A 15,866-nucleotide genomic window follows, 5' to 3' on the forward strand; every position below is an offset into this window, starting at 1 on the left:
CACCCAAGATGTGTGAATGGGCCATGTCCAACACTTTCCGTCTATACGGACCCGGCACTATCAACTGCTCTACCAACTCCTCCCTTATTTTCGTGACCCGGTACAACAACTCCCCCCTCAACAGAAAATGGGGAAATCTTGTGTCTGCCCCCGGCTCCTGTACCACCCCGTCAATAACTGTGACATTATTAAAGGCTTCCCTCAGAGTGGGGTCCCTATGTTGGGCAGTCCCAAAATTTTCACCGGTAACTTCTAACTCCAAAATGTCAGATGTAGGGGATACTTCCTCCTCATCCCCAACCAGAACACAAAAAGGAAAGCTGTCTGCCTCTGGGTGTGGCAATACCCTTCCAGGGTTCACTGGTTCCCTGCCAGGGAGCTCAGAACCTTTTCCCCACAAATCCCAAAACAAACAGAAATCTCGGCCAATAATTATAGGGTGCAACAAGTCCTGAACTACGCCGACTATGTGGGACTCAGTGCCACATGCCGTTTCAATGTCCACCCTGGCCATAGGGTAGTCCTTTGCATCACCATGTATGCACCGCACTCCGACCTTCTTTCCTGGGAGCAGGTGGAGAGGAAAAGTGGCCCTCACCAGGGTCACTAGGCTCCCCGAGTCTAACAGTGCCGTTACTGCTCGACCGTTCACCTTTACGGGACACGCTTGAGGTCCCTCGTTAGATGGAGAGTTCACACTACAGGCTGGATACGCATAGTATGAACAACGGCGTCCCATGCTGCAGTCCATCTGCTCAGTGGTTTGGGAACAACGGGCAGCTATATGTCCTGGCTTGTGGCACCTCCAACAAATAATATCACCCGTGGGGACCTTGGGCACCACCTCCCCCGCCCTTTGTGACCTTGGACGCACCACCCCTTTTTGGGACTCAGCTGCCTTCTGGGACCCCCAGTACGGCATGGGCTGCCTCCCGAAGGAGCCTTCCAACCCTTGGTATCTCTCAACCAGTCCGATCAGCTCGTCGGCATTCTGGGGATCACCCTGGGCAACCCAAGACTGTATAGGCCTCGGGAGGGAATGGACAAACCGATCCATCATCACCCGTTCTACCATCTGTGCAGGCGCAGAGGATTCTGGCTGCAGCCATTTCTGGACCAGGTGCAACAGATCAAACATTTGGGAACGAGGTGGTTTGTCCCGGTGATAGCCCCAGGAGTGAACTCGCTGTGCCCTGACAGTCAGTGTCACCCCCAAACGTGCGAGAATCTCGGCTTTCAATTTGTGATACTCTTTGGCATCCTGCAAGGTCAAATCATAGTACGCCTTCTGGGGTTCTCCTGTCAGGTATGGCGCAAGTACCTCTGCCCACTGCTCTGGCGGAAGTTTTTCCCTCTCAGCGACCCTCTCAAACACCGTCAGGAAGGCCTCAACATCATCCCCGGGAGTCATTTTCTGCAATGCGCGTCTTACCGTCTTCCGGACGTGGGTGTCATCAGCCAAACCTGGGGTTGGGGCGCTCGCCTTGCCCTGGATGGTGGTTGCCAGAAGCTGCATCTGCTGCTGCTGATGCTCCTGCTGGCTCTGCTGCATCTGCTGCCGTTGCTCCTGCTGGTTTTGCTGCATCTGCTGCCGTTGCTCCTGCTGGCTCTGTTGTATCTGCTGCATCAACAGCCTGTTGGTCTCTTGCTGCCTTTGCTCCTGCTGGACCAAGTGTTTCAGCAGGTCCTCCATTTTCTCCGGCAATGCTTGCAACAGCCTTGACCCAGGACATTCAAAAATAAACTCACGTCTCCGCTGGGAACGCTGCTCGCATGTCTACCACCAATTGTAGGGGTTTCACTCACTCAGCTGCGACGGCTGACACTCAGGAGACGTGTTCCTTTAAAGTTCACTGGGTTTATTGCTTCATAAACCATGTGGCAAAACAACAGAAAACAAAATAGCCTTTGGTTCAGGCAAAGAAAAACAAGTGTCCAGTTCTTCCGGCTCAGTCCTGAAGCCGTAACACACTCAGGAGGGTTTCACCTCCACACATATCTGTTGTGTAAAGCATTAGCCAGTCTTAAATAGAGCTAACCACACCCAGTAACCCATCACATGATTAGCCATGTGGTCTGACATTACCACAGGTCCTGAAACACATATATATACATGGTTATGTGCAAGACAGAAATACCCCTGGGCTACCATACAGTAACAAGGCACTTATGTGGCACATACCTCCCATCGACTACACACCCTTTAGCCATGCTACAATATATATATATATATATATATATATATACACACACATACATATATACATACACACACACTACTGTTCCAAAGTTTAGGGTCACTTAGAAATTTCCTTATTTTTGAAAGAAAAGCACAGTTTTTCCAATAAAGCTAACATAAAATGATTCAGAAATACACTCTATACATTGTTAATGTGGTGACTATTCTAGCTGCAGATGTCTGGTTTGTAATGCAATATCTTCATAAGTGTATAGAGGCCCATTTCCAACAACCATCACTGCAGTTTTCTTATGGTACTTTGTGTTTGCTAACTGTGTAAGAAGACTAATAGATGGTTAGAATAGCCTTGAAAATCCTTGTGCAAGTATGTCAGCACAGCTGAAAACAGTTTGGCTGATTAGAGAAGCTATAAACCTGACCTTCCTTTGAGCTAGTTGAGAATCTGGAGCATTACATTTGTTGGTTCCATTAAACTCTCAAAATGGCCAGAAAAAAAAGAACTTTCATGTGAAACTCGACAGTCTATTCTTGTTCTTAGAAATGAAGGCCATTCCATGTGAGAAATTGCCAAGAAACTTAAGATTTCCTACAACGGTGTGTACTACTCCCTTCAGAGGAGAGCACAAACAGGCTCTAACCAGAGTAGAAAGATAAGTGGGAGGCCTCGCTGCACAACTGAATAACAAGACAAGTACATTAGTGTCTGTAGTTTGAGAAATCGATGCCTCAAGGGTCCTCAACTGGTAGCTTCATTAAATAGTACATACAAAACGCCAGTGTCAACGTCTACAGTGAAGAGGCGACTCCAGGATGCTGACCTTCAGGGTGGATCGGCAAAGAAAAAAGCCGTATCTGAGACTGGCTAATAAAAGGAAAAGATTAATATGGGCAAAAGAGCACAGACATTGGACAGAGAAAGACTGGAAAAAGTGTTATGGACGGACGAATCCAAGTTTGAGGTGTTTGGATCACGCAGAAGAACATTTGTGAGACGCAGAACAATTGAAAAGATGCTGGAAGAGTGTGACGCCATCTGTCAAGCATGGTGGAGGTAATGTGATGGTCGGGGGTTACTTCGGTGCTGGTAAAGTGAGAGATTTGTAAAAGGGATTTTGAATAAGGAAGGCTATCACTCCATTTTGCAGCGCCATGCCATACCCTGTGGACAGCGCTTGATTGGAGCCAATTTCATCCTACAACAGGACAATGACCCAAAGCCACCTCCTAATGATACAAGAACTATTTAGGGAAGAAGCAGCAGCTGGTATCTATCTGTAATGGAGCGGCCAGCGCAGTCACCAGATCTCAGCACCATTGAGCTGTTGTGGGAGCAGCTTGTCCGTATGGTGCAAAAAAAAGTGCCAGCAAGCCAAACCGACTTGTGGAGGGGCTTCTGGAAGCATGGGGGGGAATGTCTCCAGATTACCTCCGCAAATTAACTGCTAGAATGACAGAGGTCTGCAATGCTGGAACTGCTGCAAAGGGAGAAAAGATTGAAGAAAATTATTATTTCAAATAAAAATCTTTTTTCTCGCGCCTTGTCAACGTCTGGACTAGATTTCAATTCATGTGGCGGCTCATCTGATTAATAAAAGTATGAGTTTCACGGAAAACAAAATTATCTGGGTGACCCTAAACTTTTGCACGGTAGTGTGTATATATATAATTTTTTATTATTTACGGAACCTGCGATCACTTGTTATCCACCCTTCCGTCCACTGATGGGTGGGCTTCACACAGGCACCACTATGGCAGTGACGGGGACCCTCAGCAGTAGCTGGTTGCCATGGCAAAGCACCAGTATCTGGCGGGGGCTGATAGGCGCCTGTGATGGAGGCCCGAGGCAGAATAGTGCAGGTGAAATAACGCTGTCAACCGCCAGAGTGTCAACAGCCGATGTCCAGAGCGCTAACGCTGCGCCATGGAGCGTGAAGGGATAAATCATCCCAAGACTTAAAAAAAACCTAAAGAAAACAAAAAAAGTCACATATTTGGCGCCATCCGGTGAACACTATGGTGAAGAAAGGTAAAATGTCCAATTCAATCAACCAAGAAATAATAATAATAATAAAGAGTTCTCTCTCTTGGAAGATGAAAAGTGAAGCTCAGAGGGACACAATAAAAGTAAGTAGAGGGCGCTGGGGCGAGAACCTGTCTGTGCTGAGGGTCTGAGGTAAAGCAAACCTACCGCCAGCGACACACACCCTGCCTCACCGCAGCCCTGACAGGACTGAGCTCCCGCCAAGGGCGACACAGCAAAACCTTTACCAACGCCCCGCCCACCGCGTTCGAACTGCCCAATCGAACAGCAGCCGCCGCCGTCGCGCCCTCGTCCAATCCGGTTGAAGGATACTGCGCAGTCAGACAGTTCAAACGGGCAGCACAAACGGCGGAGGATCCTGGGAGGCCCCGGAGCGCCGGGAATATCGCGACACATCGCGGAGGCAGCGCGAGGAAGCAGGTTAGGGGCCGGTCGTGACTATTGTGGAGCGGGGAGATGGGGGCGTCCTGACATGGTCGACATAGGGGGCTGCAGGCCTGGGGTGACCGCTGATACTGGGGAGATGCGGCAGGTGAGGGGCTCTGCGGGCGGCGGCTCCGCTGTGATCTGGGCCGCTGTCTGCTGCTTACTCCGAATCCGGGGTCCAGGGATTGTGAGGGCTGCGAGACCAGATCCCCCTCAGGTGCAGGGATCTGCTGGCTGTCATCGCAGATCCACCATAAGGTGCAGGGATCTACTGGCTGTGTTCTCAGATCCCACTGCAAGGTGTAGGGATCCACTGGCTGTCATCTCAAATCCGCCCCCATAAGGTGCAGGGATCTACTGGCTGATCTCAGATCCCCCTCCCTCAATAAGGTGCAGGGATCTACTGGCTGTGATCTCAGATCCCCCTCCCTCAATAAGGTGCAGGGATCTACTGGCTGTGATCTCAGATCCCCCTCCCTCAATAAGGTGCAGGGATCTACTGGCTGTGATCTCAGATCCCCCTCCCTCAATAAGGTGCAGGGATCTACTGGCTGTGATCTCAGATCCCCCTCCCTCAATAAGGTGCAGGGATCTACTGGCTGTGATCTCAAATCCGCCCCCCATAAGGTGCAGGGATCTATTGGCTGTGATCTCAGATCCCCCTCCCTCAATACAGTGCAGGGATCTACTGGCTGTGTTCTCAGATCCCACTGCAAGGTGTAGGGATCCACTGGCTGTCATCTCAAATCCGCCCCCATAAGGTGCAGGGATCTACTGGCTATGATCTCAGATCCCCCTCCCTCAATAAGGTGCAGGGATCTACTGGCTGTGATCTCAGATCCCCCTCCCTCATTAAGGTGCAGGGATCTACTGGCTGTGATCTCAAATCCGCCCCCCATAAGGTGCAGGGATCTACTGGGTGTGATCTCAGATCCCCCTCCCTCAATAAAGTGCAGGGATCTATTGGCTGTGATCTCAGATCCCCCTCCCTCAATAAAGTGCAGGGATCTACTGGCTGTGTTCTCAGATCCCACTGCAAGGTGTAGGGATCCACTGGCTGTCATCTCAAATCCGCCCCCCCATAAGGTGCAGGGATCTACTGGCTGTGATCTCAGATCCCCCTCCCTCAATAAGGTGCAGGGATCTACTGGCTGTGATCTCAGATCCCCCTCCCTCAATAAGGTGCAGGGATCTACTGGCTGTGATCTCAAATCCGCCCCCCATAAGGTACAGGGATCTACTGGGTGTGATCTCAGATCCCCCTCCCTCAATAAAGTGCAGGGATCTATTGGCTGTGATCTCAGATCCCGGTCCCTCAATAAAGTGCAGGGATCTACTGGCTGTGATCTCAGACCCCCCTCCCTCAATAAGGTGCAGGGATCTACTGGCTGTGACCCTGCCGACATTTTGTGAAAGGCCAGAGCCCCCCGTAATTCCATGGTTTCCTGTGCGGGGGACTTGGGGATAATGGCTGACAGGGGGGGTGGGGGGCGGTGCATGCGCAGATGGAGATCTCAGGAGATGAGATTTCAGCGCTAAGATCTTGTTGCCGAGATCTCCACCCGCAGCAGCGTCTGACACCCCTTCATCCCACCCTGCAGCAATGTTACCCGTAAGGTATATCCGCATTATGAGACGCACCCCCATTTTCTCCCCAAATTGGGGGGGGGGGGGGGGGGCGCTGCGTTTCTGAAAAAAAAAAAGTAATATGCAAATGAGGCTGAAGAGCTATGATAGATCTGAAGCTTCTGTCACTCGAGCTCTATTCCCCACCGCCTCCTGCTTGACTGCCAGTTTTGTTGCCTAAATTCACACTATAACACTTTAGAGGCCTCTGTGCTCAGTAAAAGGGAGCCTGTCAGCAGGATTGTGCTTAGTGGCTACAGGCAGGGTCAGGTCGGCGCAGTTATACTGATTACACTGATACCTGTCAGCAGGATTGTGCTCGGTGACTACAGACAGTGTCAGGTCGGCGCAGTTATACTGATTACACTGATATCTGTCAGCAGGATTGTGCTCGGTGACTACAGGCAGTGTCAGGTCGGTGCAGTTATACTGATTACACTGATATCTGTCAGCAGGATTGTGCTCCGTGACTACAGACAGTGTCAGGTCGGCGAAGTTATACTGATTACACTGATACCTGGTGATGAATCCGTCTTGTGGTTGTTTCATCTTTTCAGCTGTGAGTTAAAGGGAATCTGTGTGTCTACCCCCTGAGACGTGTATGACCTATTAATATGGGCATACAGGTGATAGAAATGTTACAGTGCTCCTACCTGTATCCTCATATTAATGGTCTTGATACCGAGAAATGCTATATTGTCTTTGTTCTAATTATTTATTCCAGGATCCATTGTGCACTGCTGTAATGTGCACACGTAGGAAAAAGAGGTGCAGAATTTTCTGCACAAAATTCGCATCTCCTGCCAGAATCTGCAGCCGCGGATTTGCCGCGTTATTATGCGGATTTTGTGCGGTTTCTATGCGGAATTGCAGCGGATTTTTCTGCGTTTTTTTGCCACTGTGGATTTTTATAATGGAAGGATGCAGAAATGCTGCAGATCCGCACAAAAGAAGTGACATGCACTTCTTTGAAATCTGCAGCAATTCCGCACTGATTTTTCTGCACATTTTTTTTTTTTTTTTTCCCCCCATTAACTAACATTGTACTGTACATCACAGTGCGGATCTGCAGCAAATCTGCATCGTGTGCACATACCCTAAGAAATCAGGATCAGTGAGGCCAGGTTCACACTGCGTTGCAGGCGTCAGTTAACGCCGCCATTAATTCCTATGTCGGACGCATCGCTAGCGCACGCCTACAATGGGCGTGTGCTAGCGATGCGCCGTCATTGAGTGACGGACCCTGGGACGCGGGCTGCAGCGTTTCCGGGTCCGTCACTGCTAGCACAGAGCATCTGCTAGCGCGCTGACATACCGGCACTTGCGTTAACGCAATGTGAACCTAGCCTGAAGTATGTACACAGTGACTGCACCAGCAGAATAGTGAGTGCAGCTCTGGAGTATAATACAGGACGTAACTCAGGATCAGTAATGTATGTATGTACACAGTGACTGAACCAGCAGAATAGTGAGTGCAGCTCTGGAGTATAATACAGGATGTAACTCAGGATCAGTAATGTATGTACACAGTGACTGAACCAGCAGAATAGTGAGTGCAGCTCTGGAGTAATATACAGGATGTAACTCAGGATCAGTAATGTAATATATGTACGCAGTGACTGCACCAGCAGAATAGTGAGTGCAGCTCTGGAGTATAATACAGGATGTAACTCAGGATCAGTAATGTAATGTATGTACACAGTGACTGCACCAGCAGAATAGTGAGTGCAGCTCTGGGGTATAATATAGGATGTAACTCAGGATCAGTAATGTAATGTATGTACACAGTGACTGCACCAGCAGAATAGTGAGTGCAGCTCTGGAGTATAATACAGGATGTAACTCAGGATCAGTAATGTAATATATGTACGCAGTGACTGCACCAGCAGAATAGTGAGTGCAGCTCTGGAGTATAATACAGGATGTAACTCAGGATCAGTAATGTAATGTATGTACACAGTGACTGCACCAGCAGAATAGTGAGTGCAGCTCTGGGGTATAATACAGGAGGTAACTCAGGATCAGTAATGTATGTACACAGTGACTGCACCAGCAGAATAGTGAGTGCAGCTCTGGAGTATAATACAGGAGGTAACTCAGGATCAGTAATGTATTGTATGTACACAGTGACTGCACCAGCAGAATAGTGAGTATAGCTCTGGGGTATAATACAGGATGTAACTCAGGATCAGTAATGTAATGTATGTACACAGTGACTGCACCAGCAGAATAGTGAGTGCAGCTCTGGAGTATAATACAGGAGGTAACTCAGGATCAGTAATGTATTGTATGTACACAGTGACTGCACCAGCAGAATAGTGAGTATAGCTCTGGGGTATAATACAGGAGGTAACTCAGGATCAGTAATGTATGTACACAGTGACTGCACCAGCAGAATAGTGAGTGCAGCTCTGGAGTATAATACAGGATGTAACTCGGGATCAGTAATGTATGTACACAGTGACTGCACCAGCAGAATAGTGAGCGCAGCTCTGGAGTATAATACAGGATGTAACTGTAAATTCTGTGTAGTTACTCCATGTTAAAGTTCTGCCTGGAGTGGAGAAGTCGGTGATCAGTTTCTATTTCCGCCTCTCTGCGGTGTTTGTACTCAGCTATTAACCATGAGGGATGTCCTGTGTCCTGGATTTGTTGCGGTCTATACTTTGCTTTGTGCCTGCAGTCATTTTCTCCTGCCCTGTGTGTGGTTCTACCTGTTCCTTGTACAGCTGTATTATATGTTGTTACTGGGCCTTATTATTTAAAGGGATCCTGTCATTAGCACTGGCCCCTATAGACTCCTATTAACAATTTCAATCGTCCCCTTAGTAACATTGAAGCTTTGTCCCGATATTGTGAAATGTATCTCTAACATATAACATGGCGCGCCACCCCTCAACGGAAAACAAAGCAAGGTGACCCCTCTATAGTCAACGGGGTCTATCTGGTGCAATTTGTCACAATGGACAATTATTAGCAATCCTAAAAATAATAGACTAGGACCTTATGCAAACTACTCATCCAAAGGTAAAACCCCCTAAACACACACAATGACGCAGTGGTCCGGTGACGATGCAGGAACAGTGCTGTATGTGCCCCCCACATCCACCTCCGGGGGCTTCTCTGTCCTCATCCACATCCATAGACATTAATATGGAGAAAGTATGTGCCCCCCACATCCTCCTCCGGGGGCTTCTCTCCTCATCTACATCCATAGACATTAATATGGAGAAAGTATGTGCCCCCCACATCCTCCTCCGGGGGCTTCTCTGTCCTCATCCACATCCATAGACATTAATATGGAGAAAGTATGTGCCCCCCACATCCTCCTCCGGGAGCTTCTCTCCTCATCTACATCCATAGACATTAATATAGAGAAAGTATGTGCCCTGTTATGACCTGGTGGTTAAGAGCACACGGAATGACCTGATAGTTACTGATAATATAGGACGAGCTCTGGGACGTGGGAACTCTGCTGACCGCAAAAAGACCCTCCGCACCAACTCACGGTGCGGAGGCGCTCCCTCTGCGTCCCAGAGCTTCCAGCAAGCAAGACAACAATAAAAATAGCAAGCTGGACAGAAAAATAGCAAACCAAAGAAAATACAAGAAGGAACTTAGCTTCTGCTGGGAAGACAGGTCACAAGAACGATCCAGGAGTGAACTAGACCAATACTGGAACATTGACAGGTGGCATGGAGCAAAGATCTAAGTGGAGTTAAATAGAGCAGCCAGCTAACGAATCAACCTCGTCACCTGTGGAAGGAAACTCAGAAACACCCACCAGAGGAAGTCCATGGACAGAACCAGCCGAAGTACCATTCATGACCACAGGAGGGAGCCCGACAACAGAATTCACAACAGTGCCCCCCACATCCTCCTCCGGGGGCTTCTCTGTCCTCCTCTACATCCATAGACCTTAATATGGAGACAGTATGTGCCCCCCACATCCTCCGAGGGCTTCTCTGTACTCATCTACATCCATAGACATTAATATGGAGACAGTATGTGCCCCCCACATCCACCTCCGGGGGCTTCTCTGTCCTCATCTACATCCATAGACATTAATATGGAGAAAGTATGTGCCCCCCCACATCCTCCTCCGGGGGCTTCTCTGTCCTCATCTACATCCATAGACATTAATATGGAGAAAGTATGTGCCCCCCCACATCATCCTCCGGGGGCTTCACTGTCCTCATCTACATCCATAGACATTAATATGGAGAAAGTATGTGCCCCCCACATCCTCCTCCGGGGGTTTCACTGTCCTCATCTACATCCATAGACATTAATATGGAGACAGTATGTGCCCCCCACATCCTCCTCCGGGGGCTTCTCTGTCCTCACCTACATCCATAGACATTAATATGGAGAAAGTATGTGCCCCCCACATCCTCCTCCGGGGGCTTCTCTGTCCTCATCTACATCCATAGACATTAATATGGAGAAAGTATGTGCCCCCCACATCCTCCGGGGGCTTCTCTGTCCTCACCTACATCCATAGACATTAATATGGAGAAAGTATGTGCCCCCCACATCCTCCTCCGGGGGCTTCTCTGTCCTCACCTACATCCATAGACATTAATATGGAGAAAGTATGTGCCCCCCACATCCTCCTCCGGGGGCTTCTCTGTCCTCATCTACATCCATAGACATTAATATGGAGAAAGTATGTGCCCCCCACATCCTCCTCCGGGGGCTTCTCTGTCCTCATCTACATCCATAGACATTAATATGGAGTAAGTATGTGCCCCCCACATCGTCCTCCGGGGGCTTCTGTCCTCATCTACATCTATAGACATTAAAGGGGTTGTCCACTACTAGGACATCCCCCTACTCGCCTCCCATGCCGATGCCATTCCCGCGGTGTTGTGACATGTGACCCCGGCGCCCAATCAGCACTGCTGTCACTGTTCCGGCCTTTGTATTTGCTACACATGACGTCAGAGATTGGCTGCAGCCCAGGCTTCCTCTTCATGTTCAGTCTCTATGTAGGCTGGGACAGTGACGCCAGTTCTGATTGGGCGCCGGGGTCACATGTGACATCACAGCCCCGTGGAGAGTAAGTGCTGATACCGCAGGAATGGCGCTGGCACGGGAGGAGAGTATAAGTTTTATTATTTTAATTGGGGCCAGACATTTAGTTAAAGGGCTTGTGCTAGTCGTAGACAACCCCTTTAAGCTCCAATTGTCCACAATGTCTTGTGCTGAAGATGATTTCCCATCACTGGAGCTGAGGGTCCGAGGCCGCCCCCTGATAACAGCCCATAGCATTATTCTCCTCCACCATCTGTACAGGGGGCACAATGCAGTCAGGGGGTAACGTCCTCCTGGAATCACCAAACCCAGCCTCCTCCATCAGATAGAGAAGTGCGATCCGTCACTGCACAGGACACGTCTCCTCCAGAGTCCAGTGGTGGCGGCTTTACACCACTCCATCCGACGCTCGGCATTGTGCTTGGTGATGTACGGCTGTGAGCAGCTGCTCGGCCATGATGCTCCCGGCGGGGGTGCAGTATTTGTGCTGATGTCAATACCAAACTTATAAATTCTCACCGTACATTGGACATGGTGGTCTGACTGCTGGGACCCCCACTGATCCCAAGAATATGGCTCTGCAGAGCTCCGTCCGGATGGAGCAGAGGCGCAGCATGGACGGTCCATAGACAATGAGTGCAGTGATGGTGAAGATGCTCGACCTCTGCAGAGCCGGAGCTGACTGGGGTGGCTGGTGATCAGTGGGGGTCCCATATTGACTTGTTTAACCCGTTAATGACCGCCGATACAACTTTTAATGATGGCAGTTAAGGGTACTTACTCTTCAGTGCCACTTTTTTAACAGCGCTGAGAATTAAGGTAATAGCGCCCCCCAGCGTCAGAGAATCTCCGGGGTCTCGGCTACCGAGACCCCAGAAAACATAATTTGGGTCGGTTTGTACCGTCCCCAGTGTTGCAATTGCCGTTCACTGAATTCCCATTTATTTCTCTTCTCTGATATGATCTAGCACATCAGAGGAGAGAGAATGGGGTCCCCCGAGCCCCCCAACACCTCCTGGCATCTTCTTCTGGGAAGAAAATGGCGGGCGCAAGCGCAGTGCACCTGCCGAGATCTGGCAACAATAGATTTTTTTTTTTTCCCCCTATTGGTGCATCTTGATCACTGTGGGGTCTCAGTGATCAAAATAATAAAAAAAAAAAAAATAGTAAATCAAACCCCCTTTAAGTAAAAATAAAAAAAACTTTTTTTTTTTTTTTTTTCCCGAATTGGGGGATTTAAACACTGTTTAGGTACATTAGGGTGGTCTCCAAACGTGACATGGCTCCACCATTGATTCCAGACAATTTTGTTTCAAAAAATCAAATGGCGCTCCCTCCTGTTTGAGCCCTGCCATGCACCCAAACAGTGGTTTGCCCCCACATATGGGCCTTCAGCGCACTCAGGACAAATTGGAACCAAACTTTTATTTTCACAAGGGTGTCAGGAGAAAATGGGCCACAAAACTCGTTGTTCAAAATAGTTTTTGTTTTAAGGGAAAAAAAAACGAAAAATTTATTTTTTTTCTTTCCACGTTGCTTTAGTTCTCGTGAAGCGCCTGAAGGGTTAATAAACCTCTCGAATGTGGTTCTGTGCACCTTGAGGGGAGTAGATTTTAGAATGGTGTCACTTCTGGGTATTTTCAAAGTTTTGAATGTTGTTGGAAAAATTAAAAATCGCTGGTCAACTCCTAAGTGTCCTAACGAAAAATGTTTCCAAAATTGCGCTGATGTAAAGTAGACATGTGGGAAGTGTGATTGTGTGACACCACTGTCTGAATAATGCCGGAGTCACACTTCCGTCTTTTAACTTCCGTCGATTTTATTATTTCTTTTAAACAGGATCCAGCAAATTTTCCTGCAGGATCCTGTTTTTTTTTCCCATAGACTTGTATTAGCGGCGGATTGTGACGGACGGCCACATGCTTCATCCGTCGTGCACTGGATCCGTCGGATAATTGCTGTCCGTCATGCGGAGACAACGCAGAGGAACGTTTTTTTTTTATGTACGTCCGAAAATCGCTTAGGCTAGTTTCACATTTGCGTTAAAAAACGCAGCGTTAAAAACGCATCTGCAGGTGGTGAAAAAACGCATGTAAACGCGTTAAAACGCATGTAAACGCGTTCAAACGCTCAGTTTTTTTAGACGCATGCGTTTTCGTATGCGGTAAAAAATAGCCACGTTTTTACGCGTTTACATGAGTTTTTTACCGCGTTTGCGTTTTTTTAAAAGCATGATGAGAAATTTCACAAGAGAAAAATCAAGATCCAGACACCGCCAATGGGACTACAGAGGGCGTGTGTCATGACTCTGTGGACCAAAATATGGAAAAATTATAGCTCTCAAAATGTGGTAACGCAAAAAATATTTTTTGGGAATAAAAAGCGTCTTTAGTGTGTGACAGCTGCCAATCATAAAAATCAACTAGAAAACCCCCTATAAATAGAAATGGTTAGGGTTTTGGTTTGGATCCCTAGGGTTGGGGTTTGGATCCCTAGGGTTAGGATCCATAGGGTTAGGGTTGGGATTCCTTTATCACCTTGATGGTGGGGGGTGGCTTATCAGTGTGTAGACTTGTTTTTCCTCTATGGAAACACATGCGTTAAAAAAACGCAACCAAAAGCATGTGCTTAAACGCATGCGTTTACATAGTCAGCAATATGTTTTTTTGCGGCAAAAAACGCATGCTTTTTTTTGCGGCAAAAAAACGCCTCTAGAAATTACATGTTGCATTTCCACAACAAAACGCAAGCATAGAAACGACGCATGCGTCGGCAAATGCGGCAAAACACATACAAAAAAAACGCATGCGTTTTTAATGTTAAATATAGGAAAAAAACACATGCTTTTTTTGCGTTAAAACGCAGCGGCAAAAAACGCAAATGTGAAACCAGCCATAGCGACGGATCCTGCGCTGCCCATCGTTGGCTATAATGGAAGCCTATGGGCGCAGGATCTATCGCTGACCGTCACACACAGGAATCCAGCGACTGGTTCCATCTTTAGAAACTGAGCATGCCCGGAAATGTCAGGGAAATTAATTCTCCCTCTCCCGCCTATGCAGCATCAATAGTAACAAGATATAATGTTAAAAATAAAAAATCGCAATACACACCTTCCAGCGTCCCGTGCAGCGTTACCGGTGCTCCCGGCAGCTGGCGTTCCCAGTGACGTTACTGGGAACGCCAGCTGCCGGGAGCATCGGTAACGCTGCACGGGACGCTGGAAGGTGAGTATTGCGATTTTTATTTATTTTATTTTTTTTAACATTTTATCTGCCAGAGGGGCAGTGTGTCTGGTGGGCGCGATGTCTCCGGCCCGGAGGGGCAGTGTCTCTGGTGGGCGCGATGTCCCCGGCCCGGAGGGGCAGTGTGTCTGGTGGGCGCGATGTCCCCGGCCCGGAGGGGCAGTGTGTCTGGTGGGCGCGATGTCCCCGGCCCGGAGGGGCAGTGTCTCTGGTGGGCGCGATGTCTCCGGAGGGGCAGTGTGTCTGGTGGGCGCGATGTCTCCGGAGGGGCAGTGTCTCTGGTGGGCGCGATGTCCCCGGCCCGGAGGGGCAGTGTCTCTGGTGGGCGCGATGTCTCCGGCCCGGAGGGGCAGTGTCTCTGGTGGGCGCGATGTCCCCGGCCCGGAGGGGCAGTGTCTCTGGTGGGCGCGATGTCCCTGGCCCGGAGGGGCAGTGTGTCTGGTGGGCGCGATGTCCCCGGCCCGGAGGGGCAGTGTGTCTGGTGGGCGCGATGTCTCCGGCCCGGAGGGGCAGTGTGTCTGGTGGGCGCGATGTCTCCGGCCCGGAGGGGCAGTGTGTCTGGTGGGCGCGATGTCCCCGGCCCGGAGGGGCAGTGTCTCTGGTGGGTGCGATGTCTCCGGCCCGGAGGGGCAGTGTGTCTGGTGGGCGCGATGTCCCCGGCCCGGAGGGGCAGTGTGTCTGGTGGGCGCGATGTCTCCGGCCCGGAGGGGCAGTGTCTCTGGTGGGCGCGATGTCCCCGGCCCGGAGGGGCAGTGTCTCTGGTGGGCGCGATGTCTCCGGCCCGGAGGGGCAGTGTCTCTGGTGGGCGCGATGTCCCCGGCCCGGAGGGGCAGTGTGTCTGGTGGGCGCGATGTCCCCGGCCCGGAGGGGCAGTGTGTCTGGTGGGCGCGATGTCCCCGGCCCGGAGGGGCAGTGTCTGGTGGGCGCGATGTCTCCGGAGGGGCAGTGTGTCTGGTGGGCGCGATGTCCCCGGCCCGGAGGGGCAGTGTCTCTGGTGGGCGCGATGTCTCCGGCCCGGAGGGGCAGTGTGTCTGGTGGGCGCGATGTCCCCGGCCCGGAGGGGCAGTGTGTCTGGTGGGCGCGATGTCCCCGGCCCGGAGGGGCAGTGTGTCTGGTGGGCGCGATGTCTCCGGCCCGGAGGGGCAGTGTGTCTGGTGGGCGCGATGTCCCCGGCCCGGAGGGGCAGTGTCTCTGGTGGGCAGTGTCTCTGGTGGGCGCGATGTCTCCGGCCCGGAGGGGCAGTGTGTCTGGTGGGCGCGATGTCTCTGGCCCGGAGGGGCAGTGTGTCCGG

At 50.2% G+C, this 15,866-nt stretch overlaps 1 protein-coding gene across 6 annotated transcripts in view; it reads left to right on the plus strand.

Annotated features, from left to right (window-relative positions):
* Window positions 1-4,544: 4,544 nt before the first annotated feature.
* CKAP5 (cytoskeleton associated protein 5) overlaps window positions 4,545-15,866 on the plus strand; it is a 45,141-nt gene continuing 33,819 nt past the window's right edge. For all 6 annotated transcript variants that reach the window (XM_069738921.1, XM_069738923.1, XM_069738924.1 and 3 more), the window contains exon 1: window positions 4,545-4,661. The gene's annotated coding sequence lies outside the window, so the exon portion shown is untranslated. The remainder of the gene's footprint in view (window positions 4,662-15,866) is intronic.

The sequence above is a fragment of the Ranitomeya imitator genome, chromosome 9 (assembly GCF_032444005.1).
Source record: "Ranitomeya imitator isolate aRanImi1 chromosome 9, aRanImi1.pri, whole genome shotgun sequence".
Lineage (NCBI taxonomy): Eukaryota > Metazoa > Chordata > Amphibia > Anura > Dendrobatidae > Ranitomeya > Ranitomeya imitator.